General features: G+C 42.5%; 1 protein-coding gene and 1 pseudogene across 3 annotated transcripts in view; both read left to right on the top strand.

Annotated features, from left to right (window-relative positions):
• The window catches only part of CRTC3 (CREB regulated transcription coactivator 3), a 103,345-nt gene that overhangs the window by 42,114 nt on the left and 45,335 nt on the right, over positions 1 to 15,896 (top strand). The gene's annotated exons all lie outside the window — the stretch shown is intronic.
• On the top strand, positions 4,997 to 8,083 carry LOC132421182 (cytochrome c oxidase subunit 7C, mitochondrial pseudogene; annotated as a pseudogene).

Raw genomic sequence — 15,896 nt, forward strand, 5'->3', positions numbered from 1 at the left:
CTTGCTTGGCACGTGGGCTTCTCCAGCATGGCCATTAATGTCATGGCAGCTTACTTTTTCCAGGCCAGTGAAGAGGAGTCTCTCCAACGCCTCTGCTAGCAAGACAGAGGCTTTCAAATATCAGAACGGAATCACTCCATTGCCATATCCTATTGGTGAGAAAAAAGTCACAGATCCTGCCCACACTTAAGGGCAGGGAATTACACAAAGGCATGAACCAGGAGGTGGCGATCATCAGGAGACACCTTAGAGTCTGTCCACCACAATCTGCCATATATATTCCAAATATTTTCTCCATTTAGTAATTTTTTTTTGTTTGGGAGTTTTCTGTTCTGATTTTTATGAGGCAAATGTATTGATCTTTTTGTGACTTCCGTGTTATAATCTGTATGTTTAGAATGGCCTTTATCATGTCAAGATTTCTCAAACACTCACCCAATTTTTTTAACCCATATTAATACTAATACTCTAATACTGTTATTACTTTGGGATTTATTTTGTCTTGAGCCTTGAGACAGAGATCCCACCCTTTTTCTTCTGTGTCCAACCTGTTGTCTCAGTTCTTGAATAATTCATTTTTTATATGATTCTTTCTGTTTTTTTAAATTAATTAATTTTATTTATTATTTATTTTTGGCTGCACTGGGTCTTCATTGCTGCGTGTGGGCTTTCTCTAGTTGCGGCGAGCGGGGGCTACCCTTCGTTGCGGTGCACGGGCTTCTCATTGTGGTGGCTTTTCTTGTTGCAAAGCATGGGCTCTAGGTGTGCAGGTTTCAGTAGTTGTGGTGCACGGACTTAGTTGCTCTGAGACATGTGGGATCTTCCCGGACCAGGGATTGAACCTGTGTTCCCTGTGTTGGCAGGCGGATTCTTAACCACTGCGCCACCAGGGAAGTCCCTTTCTGTTTGTTTGGTTACATTGATATGGCTGCCCATTTCCTCTGTCCATTTCCATATCAGTGTAGTTACTGTAGCTTTGTAATATGCTCTTCAATTTTAATTTTAGTTGTTTTTTGAATATATATGTATTTATATTCATGTGGTTCAGAATTAAAAATAATCAAGAGTGTGCAGTGAAAATACCCCTTCCATCTCTGTCCTAGTCACCCAGTTCACTCCCTACAGGCAACCCCTGTTATCAAGTTTGTTTATTCTTTCAGAGATATTTTATGCAGTATTAGGAAATGTGAATATATAATTCACTTCACCCCACCCTTTTACCCAGAAGGTAGCTAACCATACACATTCCTGTACATTGCATTTTTCACTAATATATCTTAAAGATCTTTCTATATCAGCTCCCCAAGAGCATCCTTATTCTTATTTTGTTTTGGTTGGTTTGTTTCTGAGTACACAGTATTCTATTGTATGGATTTACCATAATTTGTTCAATTAGTTCTCCAATGATGAACATTTAAGTTACAGACTTTAAAAAAAAGTTACAAACTAAGTTTCAATGAACAACCTTATACACATATAATTTTATACACATGCAAATATAACTGCGAGAAAAATTTCTAGGAGTGGAATTGCTGGGGCAATGAGTATATGCATTTATAGCTTTGATAGGTGTGTCAGTTCACACTCCATAGAAGTTGCACCAGTTTACATCCCTACCTGCCATGTATGAAAGTGCCTGTTTGCCCACATCCTCCCCAGCTCAGTGTTTTATCAACTGATCTTTGTCAGTCTTATAGATGAAAAATCATGTCTCTGTGTTCTTTTAAGTTACATTTCTCTTACTATGAGTGAGGTACATTTTTTCTTATGTTTATGTATTATGTATTACCTTTACTGTGAACAAGCTGTTCATTTCTTTTGCTCTTAATTCTTTAGGGTGGTTGATCTTTTTCTTATTGACTTTTTAGGAGCTCTTTATATATTAAAAAAGTAGACATTTATCTGTGTTGTAAGTTGTAAATATTTTCCCAGTTTGCCGTTTGTCTTTTTTTATGATGGGATTTTGTTTTTCCATGCAGACATTTACATTTTTTTATGTATCAAACTTTAATGTTTTTCAATGGCTTCTAGGGCTTTGTAAAAAGTCTTCTTCTCTTTGTTTCTTTTAATACTTTGTGCCTTCGTCTTTAGATTTAAAATCTTTGATCCATCAGGAGCTTATGCTAACATAGGGTATGCAATGTGAATCTGACTTAATTTTTTTTCAGTTTGCTAGCCAGTTGTCCCAACACTGTTTATTGAATAATCATCTTTTCTCCACTAATTTGAAATGCCACTTTTATCATATACTAAATTCCCACATGTGTTTGCTTATATTTCAAGACTTCCCGTTCTCTTTTATTGATTTATGTGTCTATTCATACACCAGAATCACAATGTTTTAACTGATTACTGTAGCTTTATATTACATTTTAAAATTCTAGTGGGATTTATTCACTCTCAAGCTTCTTTTCAGTGATTTTTCCAAGCTATTCTTGCATAGTTATTTTTCCAGGTGAACTTTAAAATCGGCTTGTTAGGATCTATTTTTAAAAATCCTGTCATTAATGGGTTTTATGTAGTTGAATGATGTGATCAGATTTGTGTTTTAGGAAGATTACTCTGACTGCATTGTGAAAGCTAGATTGGAGGAAACAAGATTAGAGACAAAAAGACCAATTATAAGGCTGTTGCAGTAATTCCGGGGAATGGGTAGATGGGAAATTGAGGATAGTAGTAGGTTTGAGAAATGTTTGGAAGGTCAGAGTGACCAGACATGGAGATGCCTGGGATGGGGAGGGGCTGGGAGGAGGTGCTCAAGGAGGACCCCAAACTTCCAGGGCTTGGCTGTGGGGTGGTGCCATTCCCAGACATTTGAAATACACGAGATAGAGCTGGTATGGGAGGAAGATGGCAGATTCGTTTCTAAACATGCTGGGTTTGAAATGCCTGCCAGGTAGTCCTAGAAGAGTTGTCCAGTGGGCTGTTGAACTACAAGTCTGAAGCTTTGGTGAGAGGTCCCTGCTGAAGATAAAGAGTTATATGACAGAGTCCTGAAGAAGGCCAGCACTTAAAGGATGGTCGGGAAGTTCAGGAGTCAGCACAGAAGACTGGAAAGAAATACCACAGTGGTAGGAAGGAAACTGGAGAGCATGGAGTCGCAGAAGCCAGAAGAAGAACATTTTCAAAAGAGAGTGAATTGTCAGTAATTTCAGATGGTTCTGAGAGGTCAGGTAACTTAAGAGCTGAAAAACGTCCAGTTGCATTTAGTAACAAGGAAAGTCAATGGTTATCTTGGGGAGAGAAGTTTCAGTGTAGTAGAGGGGTCGGGGGCTGAGGGGTGAGTGGGAGTTGAGGAGGTAGTTGAGGCAACTCCTTCATCAGGAAACTTAGCTGTGGAGAAGGGAAGAGACACAGGGGTGAGAGGAGAAGAACAGAGCATTAAGTTCTATTTCAAACACCACCCCCACCCCCCAGGGGAGAGGCTTGGCTGTGGTTAAATGGAGATGAGAGGGAGGCAGTGAAAGGGAAGAGGGTAGTGATCGTAGGCTTTGAGGACCAGGTAATTCTGAGATAGATATTAGATATAAGGGCTTAGAGAAATTGGCCAAGATGAACTGTCTAGAAGGGAGTGATCCAGTTATAGCCTTGGTATATGTTCTCTGATGGTTTCTACTTTTGTTGAGTTTTCTAATATTTTTGTTTGGCTATTTTTTAAAAATTAATTAATTAATTACTGTATTTATTTTTGGCTGCGTTGGGTCTTCGTTGCTGCGCGCGGACTTTCTCTAGTTGCAGCGAGCGGGGGCTACCCTTTGTTGCGGTGCTCAGGCTTCTCATTGCGGTGGCTTCTCATGTTGCAGAGTGCAGGCTCTAGGTGCATGGGCTGCAGTAGTTGTGACACACGGGCTCAGTAGTTGTGGCTCACGGGCTCTAGAGCGCAGGTCCAGTAGTTGTGGCCCACAGGATTAGTTGCTCTGTGGCATGTGGGATCTCCCAGACTAGGGCTCGAACCCGTGTCCCCTGCATTGGCAGGTGGATTCTTAACGACTGCACCACCAGGGAAGTCCCTGTTTGGCTATTTTTATATCTTGAGAATTTAGAGAAAGAACTTCTAAGAAATTGGAATCAGGTTTAGAAATTTAATTGGCAGTTAAGTTAAAAAGGTACAGAACAGTGTATTAGTGTGCTACCATTTGTGTAAAAAAGGGTAGGGGTAGAAATAATATGTATTTGCTGTACATGCATAATCAGTAGTTGGAAGGAGTCACAAGAAACTAATAATGTAATTACCCATTGGGAGGTGGGGACTGGAGAGAGGGGAACAAGGGGTGGAGGTTATCTCTTCACTGTCCATCTTTTATTTAAGAATGTAAATATATTTCTTATTTAAATAATTTGATCTAAGCGGGTTGGTTGTCTTTAAAAGTAATGGTTCCAGCAGAGCCTGAATTTTCTTAGTTACTGATGGCTCTAAGTGGGGTCCATCTGTTCTTCCATATCTAAGAACCACCAAGAAGCAAGTTCTTGCTTTATGCCTGTGAGGTGTGGACCTTTGCCTTTTCTCTACTCTTCCCCACTGGAGAACAGCAGCGCTGGGGAAGTGGGCAGTCCTAGATTCTGGTTTAGGGAAAAAGACTGTGCCCTGGCCTGGCATGTCCTGGCCCTACTACCCATAGTTCGACTGAGTGGGCTATTAAGTGTTCTGCACCCAATTCCACCATGGGCAGAAGGGGGTTCCCGACACCAACAAGCAATTCTCCTACCATTCAACTCAATTCTGACACCATCTTCCCAGAGACAGCATCAGGTGACACAGGTTAAGGACTCAGTCCTATATAAGACTGCCCCGCCTCTACACTTCAGACACCAGTTACAAGTCTAGGTCCCCGAGTTACCTACAACTTCTGTCCAACTTGGCTGTAAATCGGAGGTTCCCATGACCTCCTCCTCCTCCTTTGGATTCAATTAATTTAATAGAACAGCTCATAGAATTCAGGGAAACATTTACTTACACTTACCAGTTTATTATAAAAGAATATGATAAAGGATACAGATGAACATCCAGATGTCAGAGATGTGTAGGGCAAGGTATGTGGGAAAGGGGCACAGAGCTTCTGTGCCCTCTCCAGGACACACCACTGTCTTCACATCTCCATGTGTTCACCAACCCAGAAGTTCTGCAAACCCTGTCCTCTTGGGTTTTTATGGAGGCTTCATTACAGAAGCATGATTGATTACATCATTGGCCATTGGCGATTGCTTCAACTTCCAGTCCCTCTCCCCTCTCTGGTGGTGCTGAGGGGGACACTAAAACTTTCGACCCTCTAATCACAGGGTTGGTTCTCCAGACAACCAGCCCCTACCGTTAGGTGTGTTCCAAAAGTCACCTGATTAACATAACAAAAAACACCTTTGCTGCTCTCATCACTTAGGAAATTCCAAAGGAGCTCTGTGCCAGAAATGAGGAGGAAGACCAAATATGTTTTCCTTATTAAAAGTCACAACCCCACAGCTGTAAAGCTGGTCTATAGGGAAGAGAAAGGAGAAAGTGGGCAGTCATCATCCTGACACAGGCAGAAGTCTCCCACTGGTTGTCCCCTTCCCAGCTGTGGCACGTCCCACTGACAGTTAATCCTATGTGTCAGTCTCTCCATGACCACAAATTATTTCCAGAAACTCCAAAACTTTTCAAAACATATCAAAAATTCCCTAAACACAAACAAGTGAAATACACAGAAAATGAAAAAAAAAATTTTTTTTAGCATTTCTCAGTAAGTTTCTTGGTGGCTTTAGAGGAAACATCTGAATTATGGCATTGATGAACCATTGTACTTTTAATCTCTGTTTTATACTCCATGCGGATTGCACACCTCCACCGTTGGAGCATCAGATGAAATACAGTCACCTCAAAACTTTGAAATCCCACAAAAATAACCAAGTTCACTGATGATAATTTTCCTTATCTATTTTTTAGGGTACCAGGTAAAGTAGTTAGTTAGGGCTGTGTTAATGGTGCCTAATCTGAGAAGCTGAACCATAACATTCTGGCAGTTGAAGCTGATTGATCGCCGTTCCCTTTTCTGGGTTCTCACTGGTGGGTAGATGACTCAGGGAGCCGATGGAGGATCAGATCATTAGCTTTATTACCTTTATTACTAGCTGCTGGGTAGCTCCCAGAGCCCTTTTGGGCGGGGCTCTGGGATCAAAATGGGACATCCCTCCTCACGCCTCCCTCTTCCTGGAAGTGAGGCCACCTGCGTGCCCGCGTAGGCAGGGCTGACCAGGCTTACCTCACCAGTCACAGGCCAGAGCTGGAGAAAGGCCCACCTTCCTTGTAAGGGAGAGACCCTGCCCTACTGTTGGGAACCAAGAAGCTGTCGGTAGCACATTCACCCATCCAAAGGAGGGGCCCGGTTCAGGATGGCAGCTCTCACCAGCTCACGTCTGAGTGGTTGGATTTCTCTCCCCTGTCTGTAGGCAGAGGGGAGCACTTGCAGGTGAGAAGAAAAGACTCCCTCCTTATGAGCCCTGCCAGTTTTTGTATTAGGTGACAAAAGGAATGCCAAACCCACTTAACCTGGAGTCTCCAAACAAGCACCCAGACTCATTTGCAGTTTGAACTCAAATTAAATGGAGAACCTGGTCCCACAGACAAATCCTCCTACTTTTGGTAACTTGGTTCCTCATGGAGAAGAATGACCGTATAATGATGAATTTTTAGAAACCTCTCATCTGGGCAGATTCCCCCAAGAGATTCCCCCAAGGATACTTTACAGCTCAGCCTAAGGGAAGATATACCAGAAGCAGGGCTGTATGAAAAAGGAGTGGCCTGCCTGGGAAAGTCATCGGGTCCCATCTCCTGTGGGGTCTAGTAGAGGCTGGATGGCTGCGGCAAGGGTGCTGCATAGTGGGATTGATAGGCCTGTAAGGGCGTTCCTAACTCTTGTGACTGACTGTATGAATCCAGGAGGAACAGGACACTATGTGTGCCTCTTCATGAGCAAGTAGTCGGGTGAGGAAAAGTACCCAAGGCTCTTTTAAATCAAAAACAGGATGTACATTTCGTTGTCTTTTTTAAAACTCAATATGCTTTGTTTAGAATTGCCATGTGCTGTTATATCTAACTAAATATTCCAGATTATTTTATTCCCTCTAGAAACATTTTCTTTTATGATATACCTTCCTAGTTCCTTTGTGAAATTATACACTTATTTTGTCCTTTAAAGTCATGTGAAGAAAAGTATTTTAGTAATAATTTTTGCAGGCCATATGGTAAAACACTTAGCTTTCATCTCTTTTTTTGCATGTCTGTAAGTTATTGGGTTAAAGCTGAAAAAAAGACACCCTTAATTTACTATAGTGTCACAATTTTAATTTTAAAAAATTAAACTTTTTATTTGAAAATGTAAAATATACCCTAAAGTAGAGAATAGAATAATGAACCCCCTTATACTCATCACCAGTCTTAATATTTTCCAGTTTTATTGAGGTATAATTGACATATAACATTGTATTAGTTTAAGGTATACAACATAATGATTTGCTCTGTGTATATATTGCAAAAAAATGATTACCACAATACACAGGGGAACAAGGTCATGAGGAAAGGCGGGCTTGGTGTGCTGCTGCCATTTCTTCCACCTTCAGTCTCTGCGCCTTTCGCCGAGCTTCCAACAGCACCGTGTTGGGACAGAGCATTCGGAGGTTCACAGCCTCAGTGGTCCGTAGGAGCCGCTATGAGGAGGGTCCAGGGAAGAATTTAGCATTTTCAGTGGAAAACAAGTGGCGGATACCAGCTATGATGACTTTGTACTTTGCGTCTGGATTTACAGCACCTTTCTTTATAGTAAGACACCAACTGCTTAAAAAATAATCCATGAGACAGATATGAAGAGGAGCATTTTGAGATGTGCTGTCTCTTTGAAAAAAGGATCAAACTCTTGAACTCAGCATCCTAGATATGTTTGTAAATAAACTTATGGCATAAATCCTTAATATCTCTTCTCTGAAATATAGAACATGATAATTAAGCATGTGCTTACTTTTATTTGGGTAATATTGCATTATTAGTTTCTTAATTAAATATGTATGTGATTTTTAAAAAAAATGATTACCACAATAAGTCTAGTTAACGTCCATCACCACACACAGTTACACATTTTTTTTTTCATTGATGGGAACTTTTAAGATCTACTATCTTAGCAACTTTCAAATATGTATTATGGTATTATTAGCTCTAGTCACCATGCCATACATTACATCCTCAGAACTTGTTTATCTTAAAACTGGAAGTTTGTGCCTTTTGACTGCCTCCACCCATTTCCCTCAATAATTTTCAACACTTTGTCAATTTTGTTGCATTTATCTCCCTTACTTTTTTTTTTTTAATTCCAAATTACAGATCTCTTTTAAACTCAGTGAAGTATCTTACCAAGTTTAATCAGGGTGGTGTATCTGGCGTGATTCAGGATGCAGCGAGACTGAAAGGAGAGGGAAGAAGGGCAGTCCGTGCCTACACATGACTCTTCCTCACCTCTGTCTCATACGGCAGGAAGAGGCAGGTGATGGGGTAAAGCCACGTTCAGGTGCTTTGACTCCTTTCCTACCGGACCTAAAATACCTATCTGACCCCTCTGGCCTCTGAGGACACCATTGGCCTTACTCTACTGGCCAGTTGCTTTCCTGTTTAACCTGCCTCTAGGCCAGGCACCTGCTGCCCTGCCCTGTCACTGCTCAAGTCTTAGCTCACAAAAACCAGTTCCTCCCTTCCACAGTTCCTTTCCATCATTCCATCATCACATAAGAAGCAAATCAGCTTCTTCTGGAGGAAATAAATGGGCAGACCCAATTTACCCAGAACTGATTTCTCTAGTCATGATCATATTAGGAGCCAAAGGGGAGCTGCACTCAACAGAAGGCCTCTCTTTCCACTGAAGACATTGCACCAGGCAGGAAGGCGGGGATGGGAATGGACAGTTTAAAACTTCTACCTCTGTGGGTGCTTGTGTGGTATTTCCTGGAAAGACAGTATAATATGCCTGCAGGGGCCTGGGGTCTGCATTAACCTCTGCCATGCCCATGCCCATCCCTGAGGATTTGAAGTGGAAATTCTTTTTATTATGGAAAATTTTAGCTATCCCCCAAAGTAGAAAGAATAGAATACTAAGCTCCCATATAGCCATCACCAGTTTCAATAATTCTCAACATTTTGTCATTTAAACTTTTTGATCATGCATCCTAGTAGTAAAAAAGAGTTTTGTATCCCCAATCTGGTTACGTTTTTGTTTGTTAGTTATATATACATACCCCTGTACTGTTATATTATTACACAAAAAAAATAGAAAACTGAGTGGTGGAAACAGGGCTTCTAATATCTTCTCTACACCCTATATACATCACACACTCTGCTTTGGATCCTAATTATTTAGAAACATAATACTAATTCATCAAACGTGTGTTGGAACCCACTGTCACAGACACCATGTGGGGGCCGAGAGGGAAGGTGCTGGGGCAGAATAACAGGTCTCACCGCTTGCAGTCCGCTAGGTCAGCAGAATGTCACCCACCAACCTCTCCAGGTGAGATGCCTGTGCGAGCCCCACCTGGGATATTGACCTTCTCAACTGCCTCTTCCGGGAACAAGAGCCCCGCTATGAACCCTAAACCCTGCACTCTGGGCATGTTTTATGCTTTGTTGTTATTTCTTATTTTTACAGATTATTCCTCCTGGTCCTCTGAGATAATTTTGACTGCTTTGATTTTTTTTTTTCTGTTTGGACCTTTGCTGCCTTAAAAAACAAACTGTTTTATCAGTCATATTTTAGAGTAATCTTTATCCTTAGTTTATCTTATTAACTTTTCTTCCCTTTTACCTTTCATTTAAAAATAAGGACTAGGAAGGGGCAACACATGGGATACAGATATGGTGACAGGCCATGTCACAGGTTAGAAGGTTTGGGCGCCAGCACCTTCTCTGCTCTGCTCTGCTCTTTGTAGCTTCTTTTCATCCTCACAGCAGGACTCATTTGGTCCTTGGGAGAAGATTGGATCCCAAATTCAGTTGGCAAAAAAGGCATGGTCTCAATGTTAAAAATAAAATAAAAACTACCCACTCAGGTGATTCAGGGGCTCTGAGAGTCAAAGTACCCCGTAAAACTGGACTAAGACCAGCCTGAAGATAGTGTAGCACTGGCCACCTGCTGGGAGAAAAGCCTTACCTTATTCCCAGAAGTTAGGAGCCTTACAGTTTTGTGAACTCAAGATCTAGCCCACTGGCGTGGCTGAGCACCAGCTGCTGCCCAATTTTAACACCGCAGAGGGCAAAGGAAGAGGCTGGGGAGCTGAGGTCAGGGAGGGCTGGCAGAGCGCTGGCACGTCTGATCCTGGAGATTTGTAAAGTATTTTGAATTATATTTTAAGGTTGTTTTGTTTTGTTTTGTTTTGATGGTGATATAATAGAGTCTCTAACCAAGCTATGAAATCCTTTTTATTCTGCTCGTTTTGTAAGGCAGAATTAAAATGCTCCATTTAGCCCCCAGGGAGTGAATTAATAGCCTCTTCTTTGCAGTGGGCAGGTCTTCCTGACTCCCTCCCTCCCTTCATCATGAGAACCAAAGGAAGCCCTGGCTGTGGCTGGAATGATCCTGGAATGTGGCTGGGTTCCCAAGAGAGGCACAGTTGTCCCTTTGTTAGACTCTTTTTTAAAAGAGGGGACCTATAACGTCGCCCATTAACTATAGCCTGCATATAAATAAGAAGCGCTGCAAACTCAGGGAATCTGCCTTCCTGCCCTTTTAAAGTCTCCAGTCTTCCCCCCAGAGAAATGTATTCAGAACCAGGGGTTAGTCTTTCATGATCGAAAGAAGAGCTAAACAGCATTGTGGGCGGGCTGGAGGTCCTGTAGAGCAAATTAGTGAGTGCGAGGGTGACCTCAGAGCCAAGCATTAACACACCACGTCTAGCAGTGCCTTTATGATCTGTTAAACTTCTACCCAGTCTCCTGTTCCACCTCTAGCTCTACTGGGGAGGAGGGAAACAGATGGGAGCTCAAATATATAGAGTAATTTAGACAGACACCATGTAGCATTTTAATTCTATAGGAGGAAGCATGGGAAGGTCAATAAATAGCCTTGGGACTTGTAGCTAACCTTTATAAAATATTGTTGGACACTTACCCCAAATGAGACTGTTGGATCCAATATAAAAGTTAAGTATGCTGTTTATACTGCAGGATAGCCAGAGACCCTAGCAGGGCTCTTACCCTTTAATTGAATCTTGGGTCGTCAGTAGATTTATGAGAACATAATAAAATTTTGTCTGGAACATTTCTGGAAAAATATTTTTTATTTTTTCTGTATATGTCAGCAAAAATCCACTTACAATCTCAAAACTAACTGATTTTGTGTGGGTGACTGAGCAAAGGAGGCAAAATGGTGAGGTGAAGAGAACCCTGAAGGAGACTCAGAATCCTGAGTTCAAGTTGCCAGGCTGTGTGACGGTGAGAAAAAATCACTTCATCTCTCTGGGTCCTGGTTTCTCATCTGTAGAAGGAAAGCACGGAGCTGGATTCCATTATGGTCAGCAGTCCTTTTGCTTATCACTCTGATAAGCCAGCAGCCCTGTTCCCTTGTGTTGCTCATCCCCACCTTATTTTCACCTGCTCTGGGCTGAAAAGCCAGGTGGTCCAGTTTATTAGGCTCAGGTAAGGTGTAATGGAGAACCTGAGGGGCTCCCTTCCAAGTGCTCTCCTGGAGGGTTCTGTTTTTGTTGCTTAGAGACTCTCTTTGCTTCCTGGTTTGCTGCTGAGATGGGTGAAGTTGTCACATAAATGACCCCTGGTTCAGGCTAGCACATTGTCCTCATACCGTAAAATAACGGTATCATCACATCCAGTGCAACTCCTGTCAGTATGTGTTTCTAGTATTGACAGTGGTATTCCAGAATAATATCTGTTGCTCTGACAGGATTTTTTTTTTCTTGCGCTTTAGTTATCATAATGTCTACAAATGATGCTACTGAGAGTTGTCTTATGTGGAATTGTTTCTGTTTGAGATAGTGATCGGGCATCCCCTTGTAAAGATACTGAGGTTATGGTATTCTGGATCAAGACTTTTCAGAGGAACCATTAATATGCTTAATCTCTGTCTTCTCAAATGTTTTAAATATATTTTTAAAAACTCAGTAGAACTTCTTACAGTGCAGGAATGTACTTGGCCATCCTACTAGCATTTAGAAATCTATATTTCACTTGAGAGAAGTTGCAAATTACATTGCTCCTTTTTTTAATAACATCGTATAGAAATACAGCTGTAAGTAAGAATTGATTTTGCTGCAAGAAACAAGTGTGGCTTGGTCATTCACATATAAAGAATATGCTATAGCATATATACCTTTAATAATGACAGTCTCCTTGAGTTGGCAATAAGCAGCTCTCCAATTCTCAAACTTCAGCTCATTCCATGACTAAACATGGGCTTAGTAGTAGGAATCTGCTTGTGGTTTGTTAGTCATGTAAGATCTGGGGTTTCTAATTAGCCACAAACTTAATGATCTGCCAGTGATGCGGTACGTCTGCTAAAAGAATCAATGCAAATGTAGGTCACATTGATAGATCGATAGTGTCTAATTAGAGGAAGTAATCTTCCTCCCAGGAAAGGTAAGGAAATCCAGCTGCCACGTTCAGCCATTCACCCCAGGCTGCAGCTTTCACAGGTGATGTGAGGTGACTGCATATGGTGCTGCATGTAAAGACACCTGCGTGAGGTCTCGGTCCTTGGGGGGAGTGCTCTGGGAGTGTGGTCCTGTCTGCCGTTGCCCTGCAAATCCACAACGCTGCTTCTTTTGGAGGATTCACGTGTCCTGTTTCATCTCGGAAAGAGTTCCGCTATCAGCATTAGCCATGTCGCCCCCGCCCTATCAGCCACCCTAATACCTGGAAACCTGAACCAATTTGCCATCCACGTAGAGGTATTTTCAGAAGCAATCAGGAGCATGCAATTCTGCAAAGCGGGGAGAGCCTGAAACGGGGACTCTCTGCAAGTGGACATTCAATTCCCAGAAGTACCTTGAACCGCTTTGAATTCGCCTCCTCCCCCCAAAGCCCAGCCACAGAAACTAAGTAAGAATTGCCTATGGCTAGCTACTTGCCAACTCAGGAAGCACCTGTACCCTCCCGCCCCGGCCTCATTGTCCTTCACTGTTGAGGTCCGTGGAACCTTGGTGTTTGGTCTGTGCTCCACCTAGTCTACCCTCTCTCAGATTTGGGGACCTAAGCCCAGAATCCACCTTTCCCCTGCCTTGGGTTACCACTCGGTCATTCCTCTCCATGCTCAGGCCCTGGCAGTTCAGTCACAATGTGAAACAGAATTCTCTGGCCACCCCTTCACTGCTCAGTTTCCTACTGAGAGCCTCCTGGTGCTAACCCTCACCCCTGCATTACCTCAGGCAGCCAGCGAGGATACTGCCACTCCCCATGTGCGGTTCCCATCCGCTTTCTAGTGCCTGGGGCCCTGCAGTAAGACCAACGCTGGCCCGGGACTTGAAGCGGTTATTGGACCTCCCATCCCTATGTATTTCAGAATAAAAACTGTTAAGCCATCCAGAACAAACAAACAAACAAAAAGATAAGAAAATCCAGCTAAATTCTGATTTTTCCCACACTGAATACTTTGAATGTTATTGGACAGTCTCTCAAATAGAGTCTTCCTCTTCTGTGTTGTCCTTTTCTTGCTTGTATCCTAAGAATGTGCTCGGTCTACCTATGGGTAGTCCAGCACCGGATCCCAGATATCAGTGTGGAGGAGCTTTTGTATACGGGTGTGCAGGAGTCCTGTCTTCTCTACTTAGTGTCTGGGTCCCACGTTTTCAGATCGGATGGTGCTTGTCAGAACCTGAGCCTGAGGCCCTCCTTAAAACATGTAGGCACCAATTTGCAGGCTCTTTTGACTTTACACTTCCCTCGTTGCTCTTCGTGAAAAGCAGGACTCTCCATCTCACTGCAGTCTCTCTGCCATCACTGCCGTATCAGTCAGCTTTGCTACAGTACCAACCAATTCAAAAACTCTGGGACTTTCAGCAAACCTTTGTTTTTCACTCATATTCCCTGCTGTGCTCTCCTCCCTGTATCTTCCCCTTCTGCAACTGAGGTTGAAGCAGCATCCGCTCTTTGGGACATGGCATTCTCATGGCAGAAGGAAGGGTGTGAGAGTTTCTGTTTGGACAAGATGTATATCACGTGTGCTCATGATCCATTGATTAAAGCAAGTCACAAGGCCCTGCCAACATTCTTTTTAGGCATTCATCCCAGATTGCAGCTTTCAGAGGTGACATGGCATGGGCAGCAGATGGGTGTGGGAGGCTCAGAATGCTAGAGGATGCCCCTAACGATGATGTCACTCCTGCTGTCCACAGAAGGGCTCTGCAGGGTGGCCTCACCTTTAACAAGATGCTCTCCAGTGTCCCACCACCTGGATATCCATCCTCCTTCTGGTGCCCAGTGTATTGGCCTGCTTGACCTTCCCTAATAGAATACCACAGACTGGGTGGCTTCAACAACAGAAATTTATTTTTTCATAGTTCTGGAGGCTGCAAAGTTCAAAATCAAAGTGTTGGTAGTTTGGTTTCTATTGAGGACTCTCTTCCTGGCTTGCAGATGGCTGCCTTCTTGCTTTGTCCTCACATGGCCTTTCATCTGTGTGCGTGTCCTCCTGGTGTCTCTTCCTCTTCTTAAAAGGACACCAGTCCTAAAAAAAAAAAAAAAGAAGAAGACACCAGTCCTATGGATTAGATCCTACCTTATGACCTCATTTAAGCTTAATTACTTCCTTAAAGACCCCATCTCCAAATACAGTCACATTGGGGATTAGGGCTTTAATGCACAAATTCTGGGGGACACAATTCAGTCTGTAACACCCAGTTTCCTTGGGATAAGGCAGCTTTCACACACATAATCTAATTTCGTTTTCTCAACAAGCCTGTGAGGAAGTTATCAGATGATCATTTCCACTTTACAGATAAGGAAGACGAACGAAGTAACTTGTTAGTAAGTGGAAGATTCTGGACTGAGACTGTTTTCTTTGATTCCAAACCACAAGTTCTTTGAACTGTATAATGGAGTTTTGGCGTTATGAATGTTGGAAATGAAATACTGTATGCTTATTGAATTAATAACTGTAAGGATTACATAATATATGGAAGATTGTTTACAAAATGTTAAGTACGGAAAATAGATCACAAAAATAAATGTGCTATGGGTACCACCATGTAAAAACTACGGATAAAACTTGAAAAGGAACAGAAAAAATGAAGTACTTGACCTTCAAGGTGGTAGGGTTTTATTTCTTTTCTGTATTAAAGTTAGCTTAAGAAATACATTTTTAAATAACAGAATTTTAGCTCTTATCAAGGACGAGATTGGAAGTTGGTGGGAACAGGAGAACTGTGTGTCTGTTTGTCCCTAGCTTTTTGGGATCCAGAGACTTAGGCCAACTACCAAACACCATAGTGTTTAACAGACTCCTTCACTGTGAAACCTCCTCCAGTTCCAGCTTCCTGGGCTGAACTGCTCTAATTCATTTGATGGGCAAGACCCTGTGAGTTGAGAGGGCTAAAGTCAAATATAGTGTGGAAGAAGATCAGCTACTACAGGGGCAGAGAGTTGAACTTGTGCCATGGTGAGAAAGAGAAGAAAATTTCAAATGTGGCCAGAGACTTCCCCCTCCACACACACACACACACACTGAGTCCGAGTAATAATAGAGGATCTGGGCCAGCAGGGGTTAAGGCAAAACAGGCAAGTGTAAATAGAAAATGTATGTGTAGTAGGAAGATCAGAAGACATTCCAAGAGCTTTCTGCTTTTTGGATCCCCCCCCCCCTTTATTTTTAATTTTATTATTTTGGCCACGCCGTGCGGCATGCGGGATCTCAGTTCCCCTGCAGTGGAAGCACAGAGTC

Source organism: Delphinus delphis, chromosome 2 (genome assembly GCF_949987515.2).
Source record: "Delphinus delphis chromosome 2, mDelDel1.2, whole genome shotgun sequence".
NCBI lineage: Eukaryota > Metazoa > Chordata > Mammalia > Artiodactyla > Delphinidae > Delphinus > Delphinus delphis.